Genomic DNA, 19,933 nt, shown 5'->3' with positions numbered 1-19,933 from the left:
ATGGCAAATGTTTGCCTTCAAAGTTAATTTAATCATTTTACTAATAATGTTACATGTCATATTTAGCCTTTTAGAGTAGTTATTAGGCCATTTTTACAAGTATAAAACAGATCAAACAAAAAATATGTAGTTCAAACACAATCAGAAACTGTACATCTGATACAAAATTTATTTATTCTTTTTAAATTCTCTACACAGGTGTTTAATTTCAGGACCGGTGTTCAACACAAAGAGTTTTGAGATCCTCAACACAAACCTGGGACTTTAATAAAGATGGATGTTTGCTTTTAAATCCCTCAACACTGATGATTTTCCCTGTTGATTTTTCACCTGCCTTTTGGGAATACATACAGCATATATTTCAGCACATCTTTGAGATGAACACTTTTAGCGCAACAAATTGAAATAACTGACCCACTCTAAACTGTTTACTTAAATTAATCATCACTCTGGCTGTGAAGTTTGTGCTCCTATGACAGAGCTAGACGACTCTTTTTCAGGGCCCGGGTGAGAACTGGGGACGAAAGAAAAGAGGCTTCATTCATAGGTGAAATAAATCCACTGCTGTAGCTTCTGTCTTTCAACACTATAGTGGTCTAATGGGCTCACACTTGAGACAATAAATACATTATTCACCACTGAGTACATTTGCAATTCTCATTTGTTTTGAATCTAAAATGTAATCAGTATTTTAAAATACAGAATGTATCATTTAGCTTGTTAGGATATAGCCTACACTTCAAATTTCAAACACACTTAAGCTTTGTTTTGCACAATAATAAACAGATGTCACATGCTTAAACTTCAGTGCTGCTTAATAGTTGAAACATGACATGGCAATCTTTATATTCAAAACCAGTTTAGTTTAGTTGAAGTTTATTTAACAGGGACAATATGTTCAACAACATTACATTTAAAAAAATCATTGCCTTGTAGGTATGGAAAATTTTCATTCTATGTCCCTGGTTAGACTTTTTACAGAAAACTCCACCAGAATTGCTAATTTTCCACAGAGGCATCAACTTAATTCATTTGGACCACAAACAAGATGAAACTTAAGCTAAAACAGATGTGGATTAATGTTCTGTGATCCTAGCACACATTCAGATGCATTTAAGGTATTTCCACTTCGGTCCCGCTGGTTAAACCTCATCTTCTCAGGTTCAAGCGTGAACTTTAAGTGATGCTTGTTCATAATTTCACTCCGCAAACCACATATCAATATGGTAACTGCATGTTTATGTCAGAAGGAATTAGGTTTGAAATTGTTTGAGGGGGACTGGTGACAGAAGCCGAGTGTTTAATCGAAGCGCAGGGAGAGGTGATTTACGCTGGTCAAGACAACCTCAACCCAGACAGGAAGTGGATTCTGTTTTGAGGTCAGCAAGCCACGAGGCAACTAGGAGACTATGAAAATCGCGTGAGTGGCTTTTCTAAAGAGAGTGTGAACATTTCTGAGAGAGGGCCAATTAAACCTATTCACAACACCCGCAACAGTGGCACTTAACAATGGCATGAACACTTTGCTAAGCTTAGCTGGTGGTCTTTGACTTTGCCAGTGAGCAAATTTTGTTTTCATCACCTTCAGTGAAAAATACAGAAGACAGAAGTTCTTTAAAAATATCTAAAAGGCGTATTTGGTCTAGCTTCACTGAAACAGTGTGAAAATGTTTTAAAATTTGTTTAGCAAGAGTCAGTGTAATCAGTGAGGTTAGACTGATACTTAATTTTTTTGAATTTTAAGCCATTATCTTTATTTTAGATCGAAAACAAGATGGTACCGTATATACACATTACTTTTTACGATTTGTCTTCTGCCTCGGTGTCATTATGAGCATATTCTATGCTTTCTTGGCCCATTTCAGGGTAGATCCAGTGTTACACGAACACGTCTCCAATGCTTGCAGTGAGCAGTGATGCTTTCCAGATTCTGAAACACGCACATAGACACACACACTCACACACACGTTGACACGTAATCACACAACCACAAACTCAGGCCCCCTTTTCTGTCACACATGTACGCTAATTTTTACGCACATTCTTCAGCCCACACAGAAACACACACACACACACACAGATGAAAAACTGAGCCAGCAGCAGTGAAAATACATTTGCAAAGCATTCACCATCTCTTAAAGGAGAAAACTATTTCAAAACTTCCCAACCTCATTGATTCTGAAAGCTGAATCTAGACAGCAGTTGTGTTTTGCTTATCAGTGACTGATATGATCACGTTAACTTTGAAACAGTTCATATATAATGAGGCCAAAACTGGGAATCAGGTGCCTGTTTAATCAGCCTGTTGCAGTAGGGTGGGGCTGGGTGTGTCTATAATTATGATGTTTGTGTTGCGTTGGCAAAATAAATCTAGCCTTTCACTGTGGTAATTGAATTCAAGAGAAAAGCTAATTGGTTTTCAAATGAAGCATTTAGAAACAAGACCAAGGCCTTCTGATTAATAGGTGCGGCCAGTTCCTTTGAGTGCAGGAATGAGTAAAGAAGTAATTAAAAAGAGCAAGTTTGAGGGAGAAACAAAAATGCAGCATTAGAAATACAATTTGTAATGAAAATAATGATGATAAAGGAAATCAGAGACTTGGTAAAGAAAAGCTAAAATCAGTTTCTTTTAGATTGTTTCGCACAACTTTACACAGAATGCCAAGTAAAACACATTAAGCCCCCGCAGTATTTACAGCACAGAGGAACAGGTTCATCTGTCCAGCAGTGTTTGGTGTAGCACTTATTGTGAGCTGCCCTTCACTAATCAAGTATGTCTGTGAATAGCCAGGCTTTTCATCCTGAAACAGGGGTTTACAAATTCAGCAGCGTGTGTGGGCCATGGGTGTAGCCATACGTGGCCTCACACACTCTCTCTCTCACACACACACACACTCACATATCCAGAGTCTGCAGCCACTGAGGCACCTTCCCACAGTTACTGCACTGCACATGTTGGCTCGATGACTGGTAGCTCAATCAAGGGCCTGCTGGATTTTTATAAGCTCTGTCAAACCTCCACATACAATGACACAAAAGCAGTATTTTTTTGTGCTTTGCTATTATTATTATTATTATTATTATTATTATTATTATTAGTAGTAGTAGTAGTAGTAGTAGTAGTAGTAGTATTTGGACAGATAATGATAAAAAAGATGACATTTTGACAAATCATTCATATTTACATGTCAATTACTTTTTTTTTAACCCATTAGCAGCTTTAGTGACTATATTTAATTTTAAAAAAATTACAATTAAAGTGTCATTCCATTAGGAGCACTTAATAACATATTTTAGACAGTTTACTGGGTGTATTCATTTATGATAATGTAATTATGACTGGAGTATACAGTATATGCATGGGTAAACACATCTGTGACTTTAATGTTACTATCACTTGTTTTGCAACAAGTTCATCTCACAGACTTACTCATATAAATTTATCTGCAGGTCTTGCATAAATAAATTAATTAAAAACCACATCAAATTTATTTATATAGCACATTTAAAGCCAATCGCCGTTGGCCAAAGTGCTGCACACAAAGCAATAAATAGTAAAAATATAATACCAAACACAAGAGACTATGAAAACAAACAAAACTAAAAACAATTAAAAATGTAACAAGACTTACAAAAATAAATATTCAAATTTTATGACAATAAAAGAAAAAAATAATTTAAAAATACAACTTACAGAAAAAATGAGTACTTCAAAGCAGACATTTGTAAAAAAAGAGAGAAAAAAAGAAAGTCAGACCTATTTGTTGTTAATTTTTAATGTCTAGCTGCATCCCATTCAGACTGTATCAAGGACACTGGAGTTACTGTGGCTTCTTGTTAAACATCCAACCACAGAGGCTCTGCAGAAGAAGCTCTCTGCTCCCCGGACCTGATCAGTTTTGATACAGAGCACTTCAGATTTATCAGGCCGCAGTGAAAGTCATAGGGCCTGCAGACCAATTTTAAATGACAACAGGCAGTGCATGCACCCAATCACATACAGTAAAAAGATCAGCTTTCATTTTAGCACCGGGCCAAAGATTAACCAGACACTCAGTTTATAAACCTGACAAAGCCGAGCCACTTTGATTTTATGTGAGATTCAGAATAAGATATGTCTTCACAAAGATGTCTCAATTCTCCACATCACAGTTACTGTGTTCTGTGGCTTGACAAAAACACAAACACAACCCTGTCACAAATACACTGTAGTTTCTTCTCAACATCAATTTCACATTTCTTCTATTCAGCTACTTTAAAACATTTATGCTCTCTAAGAGACAATGGAGACCCGACACCAAACTCCGGAGAATGCTTGCAGCCTACCTTTAAAGATTTCCTGTGACACTTGTTGCTGACACTTGACAGCGGATAGAGCTGGTAAAAGACATGCCGGAAGACTTTTCTAAGTCTGAAGACTAGGCAAAAGAACCACAATTCACCAGGTGAGTGGATAAAGATGCTGTAACCATATAGACTGTTTTCTAACTTTTCCATTATCTAAACTAAACAAGAAAAAAAAAATCAGATAATCAGAAATAATCTGTTGCCTCGCTGGCCGAGCTTTAGCTTCACCTTTTGACAGCAGTCAGAGCCAAATACCAGTTTCCCGTTTCCAAGCAGCTGAAACTAACCACAACAAGGAGTTCCCTCTGGCTTGAAATAAACATTACCTGGTGGAAAAAGATCCAGAGTTCTCCCTTGAATCACTTGCGTAAGTTATTGTCTGTTTAATTTCAGACCAGGTTTATTCATTTTGGCATTTCTACCAGCTGATATTGATTCCATTTAATTTAATGAAGCTAATAAAGGCTCCCTGGCAGAATGATTTACAGTTGGCATGCTCACTGTTACATTGCAAATGATGTGACATGGATTGACAGATAATTTCGGAAAAAATAAAATAAAATTCTTGTATTTATTCCTCATTGGCTCACCTTTTCTCAGCTGCAGTTTTCTGATTGTGAGGCCTTAATAAAATATGAACCAAAATTGTTCTTTTTTTCATGAAAAGTGACGACATTACGCAACAGCTCTGAAATATATTTTTCTTTTTGCCATCTTTGTCACATTTGCTGCATATTTTGAACATTTTCGGTACATTTCACTGAAACAAATCTAACACACTAACTTTTCATTTATATGTTTACCTCTGCATGCCTATTGGTCTTTGTTTTTGCAAAGATTGGTCACATCAGACTTCTTTTCTGTGTTTTCTCAATTTCACTGTGTTGCAAGGACATGCATTTCTCAGTGCATGTCAACAGTGTTATAAAGCATTTCACCCACAGAACATATTTTGCATTCTAGCTGCTTTTTGTCTCTCCTGGAGTGAAGAACCTAAGAAAATTTATCAAAGCTAATATGAGAATGTGCAACACTGAATGCCTGCACTATATTTTCATGGCTAATCATTCTGAAGTGCAGCGGATGGGTTACAATGAGCATGGTGAATTAGGCACATTATACCAGTGAGCTTCAGTAGAATACAGCTGAGCTGTCTGGCAGGGTTTCCTCTGGAATATCAATCAGAGTTGCTACAATTCGATGACAAGTCGAGCTACAACAGATCACTCAGGGGCTGAGAGGTTTCACAGTCTCTAGCTGGAATGCTACTCTGCAGGCAGGCTTGCTTACATATGTGGTCAGCATCATATCCATATGTGTCTGTGGGAAAAGGAGGAATGTGTGAAGAATACAATTTATTAATATATTTGGAGAATTTGAAGTTTACATTCATTTAGTTATTTTGAAAGATATGACTAATATATTTACTTACACAGAATAAAGCAACAGATTCAACAAATCAACTCTTAGTTTTATGCATGAAAATTATTTAAGTTTAATGCAAGGACACTAATTACATTCTGAACCCTGCAGCTTCACAACAACTTAAACAAATAATTAAAAAAACACTAAACATACATTTTACTGATTTTACTGATTCTTGTTTTTCAGTTTCATTTTAATGTACACAGTCAAAACAAAGAAGCAAGATCTGTTTAATTTTAATTTTAAAGACCTCATACATCTTCATTAGTAGACTAAAAAGCGTGGCAGTGATCTTACACCTAAATCTGTCATTTATAAGACCTGAGAAGATCTGCTGTCCTCTAATGAATGCTTTAACTTTTATAAGTTTACATATTTGTTTTTCACTTTCACCAGCTTTTTTGTTAGTATTAAGAATGTAAAGAACCATGTCAGGGTCAGGAGAATTTCATAATTTCCCTAAAATAAAAATAATAACAATAATAAAAAGACCCATCTACAGTGTATCTACATGTTTTTATCTTCATTTTCTATTCTAACAAGCTGATAAGTCTTGCCACATCTGAAGCAAAATGTGCTGCAAATGTTAAAATAAGCTCTAACTTAAATAGAATGATAAACCTGTTCAGTATTCACAAAAAAGAGGAAAGGACAACCCTCCATTCCGCAATTCCATTTGCATGAATAAAACATTTCACTTTTTGTATATATTTCACAGTTTGGCACAAAACTGCACCAAAATGAATTATTTCTTTACACCAAAAAAAGGCAATAGAAACCAAGTACCGTGCATTCAGATTAGTTTTTAGTTTTTGTGTCTGTTTACAGCAGCAGCTTCAGCAATCATCAGCTAACATCTCATTGAAGTCTGCCTGCTATTTTCAGTGACAAACATGCTTTTTGGGAAATTCCAGTCTTCATTTTTCATTCTAGTCAAATATACAGAATCCAGGTAGGCAGATAAACATGCACAAGCGCGTGCACAAATGTAAACACGGTAAACAGTTTCATTCAGCGGTCACTTTCCTTTTATTTGTTTTTTTTTCTTTTTTTCCCCTTACTTTATTTATTTGTTTTCTACTTCATCAAACCGCCCCAGTCTCCCTCCGCAAACCCTTTTCCTGCCACATCAAGCAGAATAACTCGTGGAACAAAAACAAATTGGCTAAAAAAGGGAAGAAAACCAATGGAATAGACAGCAATTATGATCAGAATGGGGGGACGACAAAGACATAAACAAAAAACACCAGAAAGCACAAAAAGTTGTTAACAGTCCCTTTTAGAAAATAATATACTGTTGTTCAGATGGAAGCAAGGCAGGTTTTCTCTGTCAACACCACATGGAAAATGATAGTATTCAGCAAACCAAAGAGGAAATGAGGAAGGACAAGAGTACAAACAGAGATTAACATGTTTATCTGTCATGTAAAGGAAAACGACAGTTTGTGGATGGTGCATAGACTGTTTGCTTGCTACTCTGCATTGTACAGTATTTTTCAATGCACAGAAATGGGGCTGCCACATCTGATTTTGGGGATAAAACTATTCTATAAATGGTAAAGTCAGAGATGAAAAACTGACAACTTAATTTTAAATTATCTTCTTTTTTGTTTTTTTATATATATAAATGTTTACAACATTTTATCCAGTCTTAGAACTAACTCTTAAAAAACATTTGGCCCTTACATTTGCTCCTAAACTCTTTTTACCATTTTACCTTTTTTTTTTCAACTTTTCAACATTTGTTGTCAAAGCCCCTAAACAAAGCTTAAGTGAAGCAAAGTGCAACTATATTCGGTCTTTGTATTCAAGAGAACCATATTTTATTTCCCTCAGCACAGACTGCTGCTGGTCCAAATAATTCAGAGCCTGTCAAAGCCTGGATTATTCCCCAGCCGTCTCAAGCAGCACCTGCTAGACTAGACACAATCTCCAGCAACAAATAGAAAAATCCCACACGAACACTATGACCCAAAAGAACACATAAAGTACACCTTACCATTGACAAGCGCATTTTCACAGTTTGCTTTGCAAAAAGCTTTCTTGAGAGGCAGTTTAAAATAATGGTGCATTATTTATTTATCTTTTTTGGATAACACTCACAATCCTCAGGTTATGAGGTGTGAAGTTCAACCTCAGGAAAGAGAAAAAAAACAAAAAACAAAAACATTAGCTGCTTTAGAATGAGATTCACATGAATTCTATGAAGATACTGTTTCTATACAAAAATGCATTCTTCTCACATGGAAATGCAGCTGAAAAGTTTAACACACTAAAACCAGCCTGAGTTTCGATTGTTGTTTTGGCAGATGTAAGCAGAGCCCGGTTCTGGATATGCACGTTTGGAGGCGGAGGAAAATCCTATCAGGTTTCAGCAACTCCTCAGTCAGCCCCCCTGCCGCTCTGAGGAGTGAACGTGAGGGGAAGGCAAAATCTGAGCCACCCCCACACACAGAGTCCACATGAGAGCTGCAGGTTAATCCTATTTCAAACAAGCTTGGTTTAACCCTCGTCAACCCTGCCACCAACGCTGCTGCTGACACCACAACACAATGCATCAGGACGTTTCATATGTACATGTGTGCATGTAGGTGCAGGAATAATATACACAGAAGCACATATGCAGACACAAACCTTAAGGTCTACACATCGCACTGATGACTTTGGTGTATTTGGTGCTTTCCACATTTAAGCATCTGTGTTGGTGGTCAAGGAGCACTGCTGACAGCTGAAGGCCTGTTGATCCATAAAACCATACATCCAGCTATTCACAGTTTAATGATATATATAACTAATATGTTCTTTAAATGCATAGAGCTGGCGATTCACATGGAAAAATACTTCCATAATATCTTGCATAAACATCCATGCATCACCAGGCAGGGTCATCTGGCCTTCCTCACAGTCAGCACTGCGGGATTGTTAGCCCCTTTTTTCCCCACTCAAAATTTCTTAACAGAGAAAAGAGATACAATTTTTGCCAGGTTCCTGGAGGTAGACTTTCATTTCATTTTCTGGTAGATTTAATGCATGTCAAGAGGTCCTCTCTTGTAACGCTATGAAATATTCACTTTTAACAATTTCAATGCTGAATCAAACATGTGGAAAGCCACAGAGTGTTGACAGAAAAGTGTGCTGACCTTGCTGATTTTTGCACAAAAATATGTGCTGGCAGAAGCCTAAAAGGGTTATTCTATGTTTTTTATTGCATACATTCTACTCTCTCATTGAGCTACATTTTTCTATTGAGTAGTTGCAGTTGCTTCATTTAACCTTGTGAAGTCTAAAGTGCTATTGAATCTATGTTGACCAAAAAAAAAAAGAAAAAAAGAAAGGCAGAGCTTTGGATAGGTGTGTTGGCAAAGAACAGAGTGTGAATGTAATAGTCTGCCTGGAAGTTGTTTTGAAAGATAATTTGCTTGGATAACTTTGCATGTTTACACTGTAAGGCATCTGTAAAACTACCGTATATTTCAGTTCTCAAAAAGAGGTTTTGCATTAATGTGGCATGTAATTGAAGTTTCAGCTTTTCACTTTTGGAAAGATAATGGAATTCTGTGTCTACAGACTGCTGGCCAGTGCACTCTGTCAAAGCTGCAGCCTTTCTCATCCTTCAGAAAACCACCAAATTGTCCAGCTGCATATGCATGAAGGATTTGCTGAATTTTTACATGACACTGTAAATGTAAAATTTGTTTATAAAAGACAACTAATTCTATACATTATAGATGTTTTCATTCAGTCCTGTGTGAGGAGGTTAGTTTATTTTGTTGGACTTTTCTTATTGTTTGCAAAGTCCTTGAGTTTTCCTGGGAACATCACATTTTTTTTAAATACCTCAATTAATAATCTTTTTGTTCCTCACACGGCTTTGCTGCATTTATGGTCAAAGATGCTCTGCCATGTCAGCTTGAATGAACATTTTTATCTTTCATTCAGCATTTCCTCAGCATTCTTACTTTTTTTGTCCTTTTGCTCATGTTCCTGTTCATCAACTACAGTGATGGAATTTGTTCTGTATAAATTTTAACCTTTATTTAACCTTTACATGTTTACCAGAGAGTGACCAAATTGAACATGAACCACTCTTGGTTTATCCTCTTTATTGACGAAAAACAGATATATTGGTGTGAATTGCCACTCGTCAAGTCAAATGAAGCTGTTTCAAGGAATTACACTGTTAAACTCCTGGAAATAAATGCATAAATGAAACCAGTAAATTTTTATGCACACTTTGTAAACTATTATTAAAGCTTAAAGTTAATGTACTTTGTAAGTTTTGCTGCAAGAAGTTTCTATAATAAAACAACAATCAAATATGCTTTGAAGATATTATTAAGGAGTGAAGGAAAAAGGGGAAGTTTAGAAAATAATGAGTGACCTGGATGTAATTAACCTCTCCTCATTCAGAAAAACAGTGTTGGACAGGGGATTGGGAAGGCAAGTTGTGAAGCCTCTCAACTGGATGTGGTAGCTTTGAAACTAATTAGGAGTGTGTTGTGGTACAGTGTGAAGTGGTTCCCATGTGGGTTCCTGATTGGCTGCCTGTGTGAAAATCCAAACCTCTCATTTGTGGGGAGAAATGACAGCGTGAAATCCAAAAAGCTGATGAGAGGATGCAGCGGATGAGACCGAAATAAAAAATTCTTTATGAGTGAAGAAGTAAAAATAGGAGATAAAATATGAACTAACAAGAAGGGTTTAACTGTGGAAAAAAAAGAAAGAAAGAAAAGAGATCACAGACGTTTCCAAAACATAGAGAGAAAGTTGGTAAAATAAGTTTTTTTTGTCCTTGTTTTATTGCATTTTCAAATAGCAGCAGTGGAAAATGAATGCTTTTGAGATTCTAGAGAAAGAAAAATAAAACACTTCTTCATGAGAGGTTAGATAAAACCTGAAAACACACACACACAAACAAACAAAAGAAACATCACAAGGCAACTTTTGAAGGACTTTTTACAGCTATTTGTAAGTTTTATTTAACTAGAGCTACTCACTGTGTTTTTTAACAGTCTTATTTACCTGTATTTTCATTTAATACCAATTTTTTTTATTTTCTGCTTCCAAAGTCAGTCCACAGCATCTTTGGAGAAAGGTGATGGACAGTGGTAATCTTATGAAAAAGGAACAAGTCATGATTTAAATCAGTCATTTCAAAATTAAAAAGGATAAAATAAAGATAAAGAATTTTTTTTCTAGAATTTGTGAATCTACATACAAATTCTGTAAATGCTTTAGGAATCATTACTGATGTATTAAACTATCATTACTGATGTATTAAACTATCACATCTGCTAGATAACTGAGATTAAACATGTTAAATTTAATGAAAAGTTTAGATGTCGCTAAAAGCTGCCACAGATGTTCTTGAGACAGATAACCACATAAAAAAAATTGTCCTCGGTCTTCGTCAGCTTGATGTCAATCCCACAATTCAGATTATGAATGTTCAGCTTCTTTAAGAGATTGTCAGGTATAAATAAACATAATAAAACAAAAATACTGAACCAACAGACTAGGCTGCAATAAAAATAACTTATTCTTTCATGTGTTTACAGGCATATTTTAAACATAAGTTTTGATTGTTAAATCTTGTTGTTGTTGTTGCTGTTTAACTTTAACCAAACTGACCAGAAGTTACAAGGCCTTCTCTGCCTCTTTCTATTTCTCTCTTTTTTGAGGGCTTCAGGAACAAAAACATGATAAATTTATGGTTATGCTGCTCCACATGCCACAATAACAAATATATTAATGGCATATTGCAAGTATTTGTCTGCCACATCTTTCTACATGTCGGTTTTTTCTTACCAAATGTCCTTGAAAAGGACTAAAGATTGTTTTAAATTGTATTGTCACTTAGAAAACATAAAAACATCAAAAGCAAGATACTTAAAAATGTGTTTAATTTAACCAAATTAGTAAAAGTTAATTGAGTAAACGCCTGTATTAAGTTGAACCAACATTATGTTTTGTACCAAGTTAAATATTATTTTGCTAATTGTTTGCTCCTACAAATGTATCAATGTGTCATAATGTCATAAAGTATCCTATCAGTGGTTATGCAATAGAACAAATGAAGAATACTGATGTAGATTAATGATAATCTACATCATTGGAGCTCTTTGTCCTTATGATGCATCAGTCACATGGTTGTCTGTAGGGGACCTGTCATGCAGCTCTTTATGCTTTGCCTAGTCAGCCGTTAATGCACAGCAGCCCAGGTTTATATTCCTTTCTAGCTTTTGATCTGTTTTACAACCTAGAAGCAATCTCACAATTCCACACAGAGCACATTAAAATCTTAGTATTGTCAGCAGAGACAGGGAGTGCCATCCAAAGCGAGGCATGCAGGACTCTCAGATGTGCATATATACCAACGCAGAGTAAAGATGAAGGGCCCTTCAATTCACTCTGCTACTAAGCAGCAAGCTTGATGTGTGAAAGCTGAGTGTGAGGACGAAGTTGAAGCAGACAGATACAGTCTGTTTTGTGTCTATACATTGTAAATTATGTAGCTGCTTTTCACTGCATAATGAAAATGGTAAAGTCTGCAGAGGTAAATATACATGTTCTGGTAATTTTTATTAAGAAAGAATGAATGAGAAGGCTTGCTTAGAGGCATTTTATCAGCACACATATGTTTTAATTTATGGATAGGTAATGCTGACATTTTGTCTTAAACATTAATATTTTAAATGAAATGGACAGCATGGCTCACTGATAATATGTAGTAGTAGATAATATGTTGTAGTATAATACACAGATGTTTAGGATGTTTGAGGGAACGTAAGTCATCACAATGGCTGAGTTGTGTTTAGGTATTTTCTGGTTGATAAGTTGTAGAGTTTGTTTATTTATTTATTTATTCCATTTTCTGTTACATTTAACTGAAGATTGTTAATGTTCCTGGGTTTTGTCATGATAAGAAGTACTGGAAGTAATATTTTTGGTACAGTATTATTCTGTCTTTATTTTTGACTTTAAAATGTTTTCCTTTTCTGGTATAGCTTGAAAGTCTCATTTCCACTCCATCTACAACAAATTCAGCAGAATTGACCAAAAAAGAACGGATTTTACAAAAAACATTATTTGAATTACACTGTCTTGTTGAGTCAATTGATTATATTATGAAAGTAATTTAAAGTTTTTCTCTGTCCCACAATTCTGGCCACAACTTGGGTAATTTTCTCAAACTATTAGGAATGTGGGTTCTAATTATGGACTAATATTGTGGATTTCTTTGTCTTTGTCTTTTTTTACATCTGTGAAGATCGTTTAGACCATTTATATCACATAAACAGAAAAAAAGTTTTTTACACAATTGGTATTAGAGGCAACATGTATAAACAACAAATAAGCTCTGAATAATGTCAAAACAAGTGAATGCAAATATCTGTAACAGACTCATCAGTAATACCATCTAAAAATTATGTTTTCAAAATATACTTTTACCCTATAAACCCTTAATCTTAACTAGCTGTTCTCTCTCAAAAGAGAAAAATAAAGAAAGTGAAAATAAACTACAACGTTAAAACACACAGTGTTCACATGGTTACACTTTAAAGTCATAGCAGCAGATACTTTACTGTTCTACTAATTTTTATTTTATTATTTCAAGTTTTTTGAATTTGTGAAAGCTCTCATTTTTCTACAATTTTGAATTTTTTTTTTGTACAGGCACCCAGAGAGGTTATAAAAAAAAAAACTAATCTTTACTAGAGCTTCTTACATCACTGTACTATCAACCCATTGACCACAGCCCTGATTGCATAGCCAAGACTAGCAATTTCAGGATTTCGGAGCAATTGATTGAGCAGTTTTAAACCAGATGATTGAAGTGCGTTGCTCACTTCCTAGGAAAAATTCCTTTTTATGAAAGGATTTGTATCTTCCAAACTTGTAGGTCATGTTTCAAGAAAGTTATGATTAAGTGTATTAGCATTTTGACCAGCTCTTCTCACTTGGTTTCAAATAGAATAGGTTAACAAGGGTGATGATATAGTATTTAGTGATTTTGGCTGGCCTTTTTTCAGTCAAATCTGTGAAAACTTTCCATATTTTCACAATGGAAACATTGTCATCCTTACAATAAACCATCTAAATACTTGTGATAGCATATTTACTGAACCAACATAAAGTCCACAGCATTGGATCAAGATTATGGCAGCCAAAATTTGGACCTAAAGTCCTTAAGTGAACTGCATACTGTAATGTACTCTTCTTACAAAGGCCCTTTTGTTTCAGTGGTTGGGGGGTCTGTACAACCCAAAACTTCCCACCCTACCCATTCTCCTCTGCTTTCCCCATGTATCCCTTCATGTCTATTAAGCTCACTGATTCCCAGTTTAAATTGGCCCCTCTTATTAATCCCAATCACCCGTAAAACATCGACCACAGTGCACCAGTAAGACACATGTGCTCGTCCCTCCCAACTCACCAGTTTGCTGTGCTGATTCTAATTAATTAATTACATCCCAGGTGATTTTATTTTTAAATGGAGAGAGGGAAAATAGAGGAAGAAAAAAAAAGACTGCATCCCAAAGGCACCACCAAATTGGCAACAAAAGCTCCCCAGGAAAAGAAAAAAAAAAGACCCAGTTTATTACTTCAGGGACAGTCAGCGTTGGGTAGCTGTTTCCTAACTACTGCTATGCCTTCCAAGACCAAAATACTCTGTTTTCCCTTTTTTCTCTCTTTTTCTTGCCTGTCTGCCACACACAAAATCCCTGCCAAAAGCACACCCTGGAACAAACCCGCAACAAATTGATAGCATATTTAAGTATTCAGGATTACATTTTTGAGTGAAATGGGCAGAGGGGCTCTTTTGTGTGATTCATGTTTCAGGGCCAGGGAACTATTGGATAGCATTGAAGCTATTTTGCATACCACTGGCAATGTCTTAAATAAAAGAAGAGTGTATGTCCAAAATATATATATTTTAATAAAATAAAAAAGTGCAAATTCTTTCATGATAGTCAAGTTTGCTTTTCTCGTTTTTTTTTTAGAATTCCTCAAAATTTCAATGTGGGAATACATTTTTCCCTCTCTGTGACTATTAGAATGATCTGCTGATGTGAAAATGAACAAGTCTGCACTTTTGGTACACCCCATGTTTAAATAATGATATCTATCAATTATCTTAGACAACATCTTTGTCTGTAAAGTTCAATTTGAGCTGAATTTGACATTGCAGAAGTTTGCAAAGGCCCAAGAAATTCTGCTGAAGAGCGTTCTGATCAAAAGTGAGATTATCCGCAGAGTGAAATTTGACTACCCAGACAAAAGAATAACTGATAAAATAACAATTATTGCCTAATTTTTAAATGAGTCATAAATAACTGGTTTTATGTAGTTGTCCCATCATGTACAGTCAGACGTTTATTCCCATTTGGCTTGTCAAATTTTTGAAAAATATAATGATTAAAAGTCTAAAATCTCTGCATGTTGTAAAACAAACAAACAAAATAATTAAATAAATAAAGATTTTAAACCTAGCTTGAACATTTTAGTTTTACAGAGTATAATAACATCAAAAACTGCTTTAGGAAACTTATTAGGTTTAAATACCAAATATTCTCTATGCTTTTCTTTAAACATTCTGTATATTTTTTTTAGTGTGTGAATTTTTAAAGGTAGCTAAAGAACTGCAACAGTACTTTCAGGTTGTGTTACTATTTTACCATTTTTAAACAGTTTTATTGCCTTTTTAACACTTTTATGTGTTTAATTTTCTTTTAAAATTCTGTTTTAGTGACAGGATGTGTTTTATGCTTTTGGTTTACCTCATTATTGGCCCTTTTCCACAGGCTTGTCTCGGCTCTACTTAGCTCGACACAGCACAGGTTCAGTCTTCCCATTGTGTGGTCCTGCTCACTTTGTAGTACTTCCTAGAACCTACTCAGCCTGTGGGCCAAGTCAGCTGAGTCGAGCTGAAGATTTGACGTCAGCAGACTGCAGGTCATTGATTGGCCAGACCAGCGAAAGGAAGGTGGCCTCGATTTGCCTGTGGCATTTTTGGAAACCATGGCAGAGAATGGTGAGTGTTTTCTGACTTTGTTTTTCTTATTTACAAGTTAGTAGTAAGTTTTGCCCGCCCACATGGAGGCAGCAATCAGTTGTATGGAAAATTACCTAGGCTGTGTAGAACCAAGTAAAGCCAAATTAGGGCAATGGAAAAGTGATTTTATATAGCACGTTGGTCCAACTTCTATGGTTTTAAATATAGTTTACAATTGCCATATTTCATATTTCTCTCTACATGAACCCAACTAATTTTGTGTTTTTGTTTTTTTATGAACTTGTAAAGTGCAAATTCCTAGGCAGGTTCTTCTGCCCAGTCGTGCTGAGGAACTTCCTCACTTGCATTAGCACTCAAGAACTCTTGCAGGCTTCCTCTGCATGACCGAGTACCAGGTTATATTACACTGGAGACTGATGATGAAACTTATACTTACCTTCCTGTCTTTTATTCTGGATGGTGATAAAGCTGTTGAAGAGCTTGAGTGCTGTAGATGACACTTTGCTCAGGAATCTATCATGTCAGAATTTGATTGATCAGGGCCTTTTACAACTCTCTCTTCAGGCAAAAGTGCCACATCATAACTGTGGTCACAAGTGATGTAACATTAGACTGAACTGTTTTTAGCCACTTGCTGTTTGCACCTAGATTTTAGCAAAAAAAACACTGTCAGCAAGATCAAAGGTCAACGCTAACAGAGTTCCTGTGGCTTACAGAGATTCCCTGATAAGCTGTAGGCCACCTGAATAAGTGTTTGTTGCTCTAATTGGTTTTAAACCCACAATCCAATGAAAATGTAGCTTTCAATTTACAGTTAAATCTGTAATATGTTTTTTGCACACTTGGAAACATTTTGTGTTGTAAATACATAAATACGTAAGTTCTCAACAGAGGGCACTAGCTCCCAAAGTTTTCTTGACCACAGGTCTGATCTGTCAACAGGTGAAATTTAAGAGGTTCTACAGAGCAGAAAGAAACATGACAGATGAGCTGCTGCAAAACTGTGTCCACGCTGGAACAAGCCACAAATAACCAGCAGCTACTGTAAGTGTACACTGACACCCAGACTGCGATGTCAAGTCTGAATCCTTATGGGACACATGAGATGTGGGAGTATAAAGAAGCTCAGAGCGAGTTCTGGTTTGTGTAAGGCACAATTGTATGCATTCATTGGCAAGACAGAGCATAGCCACTGCTTTTTAGTCAGTTTGAAACACACAGCATGGAATTACAGCAGAGCATGTCATGTGTTTCCACCTATATTTCTGAACTGCTCCAAGTTCAGACTGAAAGCTCAGGTTTTTGTGGCACTCCTATAGGGATCCCTGCGGTGAGTATGATCATCAGCACCGGAATGTGGAACGGAATGCTCTTCTATGAGGCCCAGATCCTGAATGCATATTTATTTGCTCATTCATCACTTTTAGATGACCTCTGACCTACTACCGCATGTTTTTGCTCTCCTTCGTTCCCAATTTCTCTTTTTTGTTTTTCTCCCCAGATTCTTTGCCAGGGAGATATGCCGACATGCTGGTGGAGACAGTGCAGATAAGGAGAAGATGCTGGACATCTTCCAGGTGCCCATACTGCACTTTCTACAGACAGAAAGTGAGCTCCAGTTTATGAAAGTGTATGAGCAACAAGATGAACGAGTGACTATATGTATGGAAAAGTGTTTGATGTGTTCTCGGCGGTTTGTGCTCTTCTCCAGTCGATGTCTGGTGGGAAATCGTGGTATGAAGAGGAAACAGATGTTTCTAGTTCCCAATGGGAACACAAAAGAAAAACTAAGGTATACAGACATTAAGTGAAGGAAAATATAAGAGTTGAAAATGTAGATTTAAATCCTCTGGTGAGAGCAGACTATTTGGGGCATAGCAAAGCATTTACTTAGTGGAACCTAAATGTTCCGTACTGGAAGACACGATAGACTCAGAATTAGGTTAATGATTGTTATAAGCAGTTCATCCAAGAGGAGAATGTTTTATAAGCAAATCCTTCATGACTCAAAGATTGTCAATAAATAGTTGAACCTTTTAACCACAGTCTCTGACATCTAAAGGCAAAAATGCTTTAAAAACAGAGACAGCGCCATAATAAAAATAATTCTAGAAAATTCCTCATGGGCTCAAAAACACCTGAAAATGGTCCTTAGTGAACCCAGTTTACTGCTGCATTCACAGAGGCAAGTTAAGGCAGTGCAAGGGAAATAATACATTAAAAAATAAATCAGAGTTCCAGTTTTTAACAAGTTGTGCAAGACCCCACAGACAAAAGCTGTAGGTTCTCATCAAACCTCTACTGGGTTTGATACTTAACTTGTTGCCTATTTGCTACATGTCATCAACTTTTTTTCACTTGCCCATATAAAAACAAACACACAGACAAACCAACCAATTTAACTGAAATGTTAATATTTTTGAAGTCCTGATCTGTAAACAGTTCTCACTTGTTCATGGTGCACAACATAAGTCAGGGCTAAAAACAGTTTTACCTGGAATCAATCAATCTATGTGTGAATAGAGTACATTAAGTGTTTCCCTTAACTGCACTTTTTCAAGGTTTCTTTTTTCAATAAATGCAAATTTGTAGTCATTTGCAAACACATTTTTTGTTGTTATTCATTTTTTAAAGATTTATATTAAGCTAAAATTGATCTTTTTCAAGATGGCCCATGCATTGAATTATGCCAAAACACAGTTTGAGCTTTGTTACTTTTGTAAATGACCTAAAAGCAGTGATAAGATAGGGCTGCAGACAGCTGCTTTACAGTGAATTTGTGAAACTTTGCATGCTATAAACACGTCCAAGGACCAGCCAGAGATTTGTGAGTCAATTTACTCTTGAGGGCTAAAATGTATCCATCTGCTACTGAATATGTTGAGCATCTTATATCGTGCTAAGTGCATCAAATGAACTTTAGGTTCATTCAGTTCTGTTTAGTTCTCATTGAGGCTTTTTAGGTGAATACAAAATGGACAGAACAGCTATGTAATACACAATAAACCAAGAACTTTAAGGATGACTATTTTATGAAACCATCTCAATGTATTTTTCTGCACTGTTTGTAATATCAGAAACAAACAAACAAAAAAAAAAAAGTTTTGATCTGTTTTTGAACTTTTGACTCCAGTGCTATACTAACAACAGAACAGACATTTTATAAAACAAGTTTAGTTTAGAACTGCTGAACCGCTCTGACCAAATCAGCAGCTCCTGTCTCTGAGTGTCAACAGAAGATGGATAGCCACTGCTATCAGTGACAATGAGGCTTCCTCCTGGACATAAATTAATAGCTTCAGCTTGACACTAGCTCCTGAGGTTAAGTCTATGTTGTCAACATGCTTGGGCATTCTGGAGACAAATGACACCAAAGAAGCCACACATTGTCTCCCAGTATTGTAGACACAGTCAAACTTAGTAAAAACCCGGCAGAAAGCCTCGAGCTTGTGGCCTTTTAAAAATGGGAATAAAAACTAATTGTCACATTGGATTGAAATTAACATAAAGGAGGCAGGACTAAAGAATACATTTTAATGAAGAAGTGTGTTTCTGTGATTAAGGATGTCTTTATCTCACCCGTTTCCATCTGAAATAACTTAGAATTCAGCTCATGTTCTTTTGATCACACTAAAGTTTTCTGTCAAGATAAAACTGCTGCCCCTTCACCCTCTGTTACACTGACTATCAGTGTTGGGTAAAAATAATAAAAAGCTTTTCTTTGAAATGTTGATTAAAGTGGTGAAAATCAGTTTGTTTTCATAAGAGATGCTGACTAAAGCTGTTGATTTATCTTAATCTATCTGCTACAAGACTGCACCACCAAATGTGGAGTTAATTAAATTTTCACATTTCTCTTGAATATTTATTATACAAAACACTCTGAGTGGCTATACTTGTCAGATTATATTTAGTTTATTAGCACTGCTTAGCTGAATTATAATTCAACAGTTTAGGTTTATTTCTATGAAGGCTTATAAGGGACACAGTTTGTCCAGTTCTTAAAACCTACTATTTTCCCCTCTAATGCATAATAAGTTTATCTGCCACAGTTAAAAAAAAAATGCCATCATGTGAAAGAGTTTTTAGCATGCTCCCACATGTAAGGAGCTCTCGTAAAGCCAGTGGGAGAGTTGTTAACTT

At 35.9% G+C, this 19,933-nt stretch overlaps 1 long non-coding RNA gene across 2 annotated transcripts; it reads left to right on the top strand.

Annotated features, from left to right (window-relative positions):
- Positions 1-15,592: 15,592 nt before the first annotated feature.
- LOC112450416 lies at positions 15,593-19,523 on the top strand. Of its 2 annotated transcripts, XR_003039046.2 has the most exons (4): positions 15,595-15,808; positions 16,733-16,834; positions 17,292-17,398; positions 17,502-19,523. It is a non-coding gene; the product is annotated as an uncharacterized LOC112450416 (long non-coding RNA). The 2 variants fall into 2 exon arrangements; XR_003039045.2 differs by having other exon boundaries at positions 15,593-15,808; positions 17,292-19,523.
- Positions 19,524-19,933: the final 410 nt, after the last annotated feature.

This window comes from Kryptolebias marmoratus, linkage group LG24 (genome assembly GCF_001649575.2).
Source record: "Kryptolebias marmoratus isolate JLee-2015 linkage group LG24, ASM164957v2, whole genome shotgun sequence".
NCBI lineage: Eukaryota > Metazoa > Chordata > Actinopteri > Cyprinodontiformes > Rivulidae > Kryptolebias > Kryptolebias marmoratus.
The sequence above is the reverse complement of the archived record's forward strand: the minus strand, read 5'-3'. Positions and strand labels throughout refer to the sequence as shown.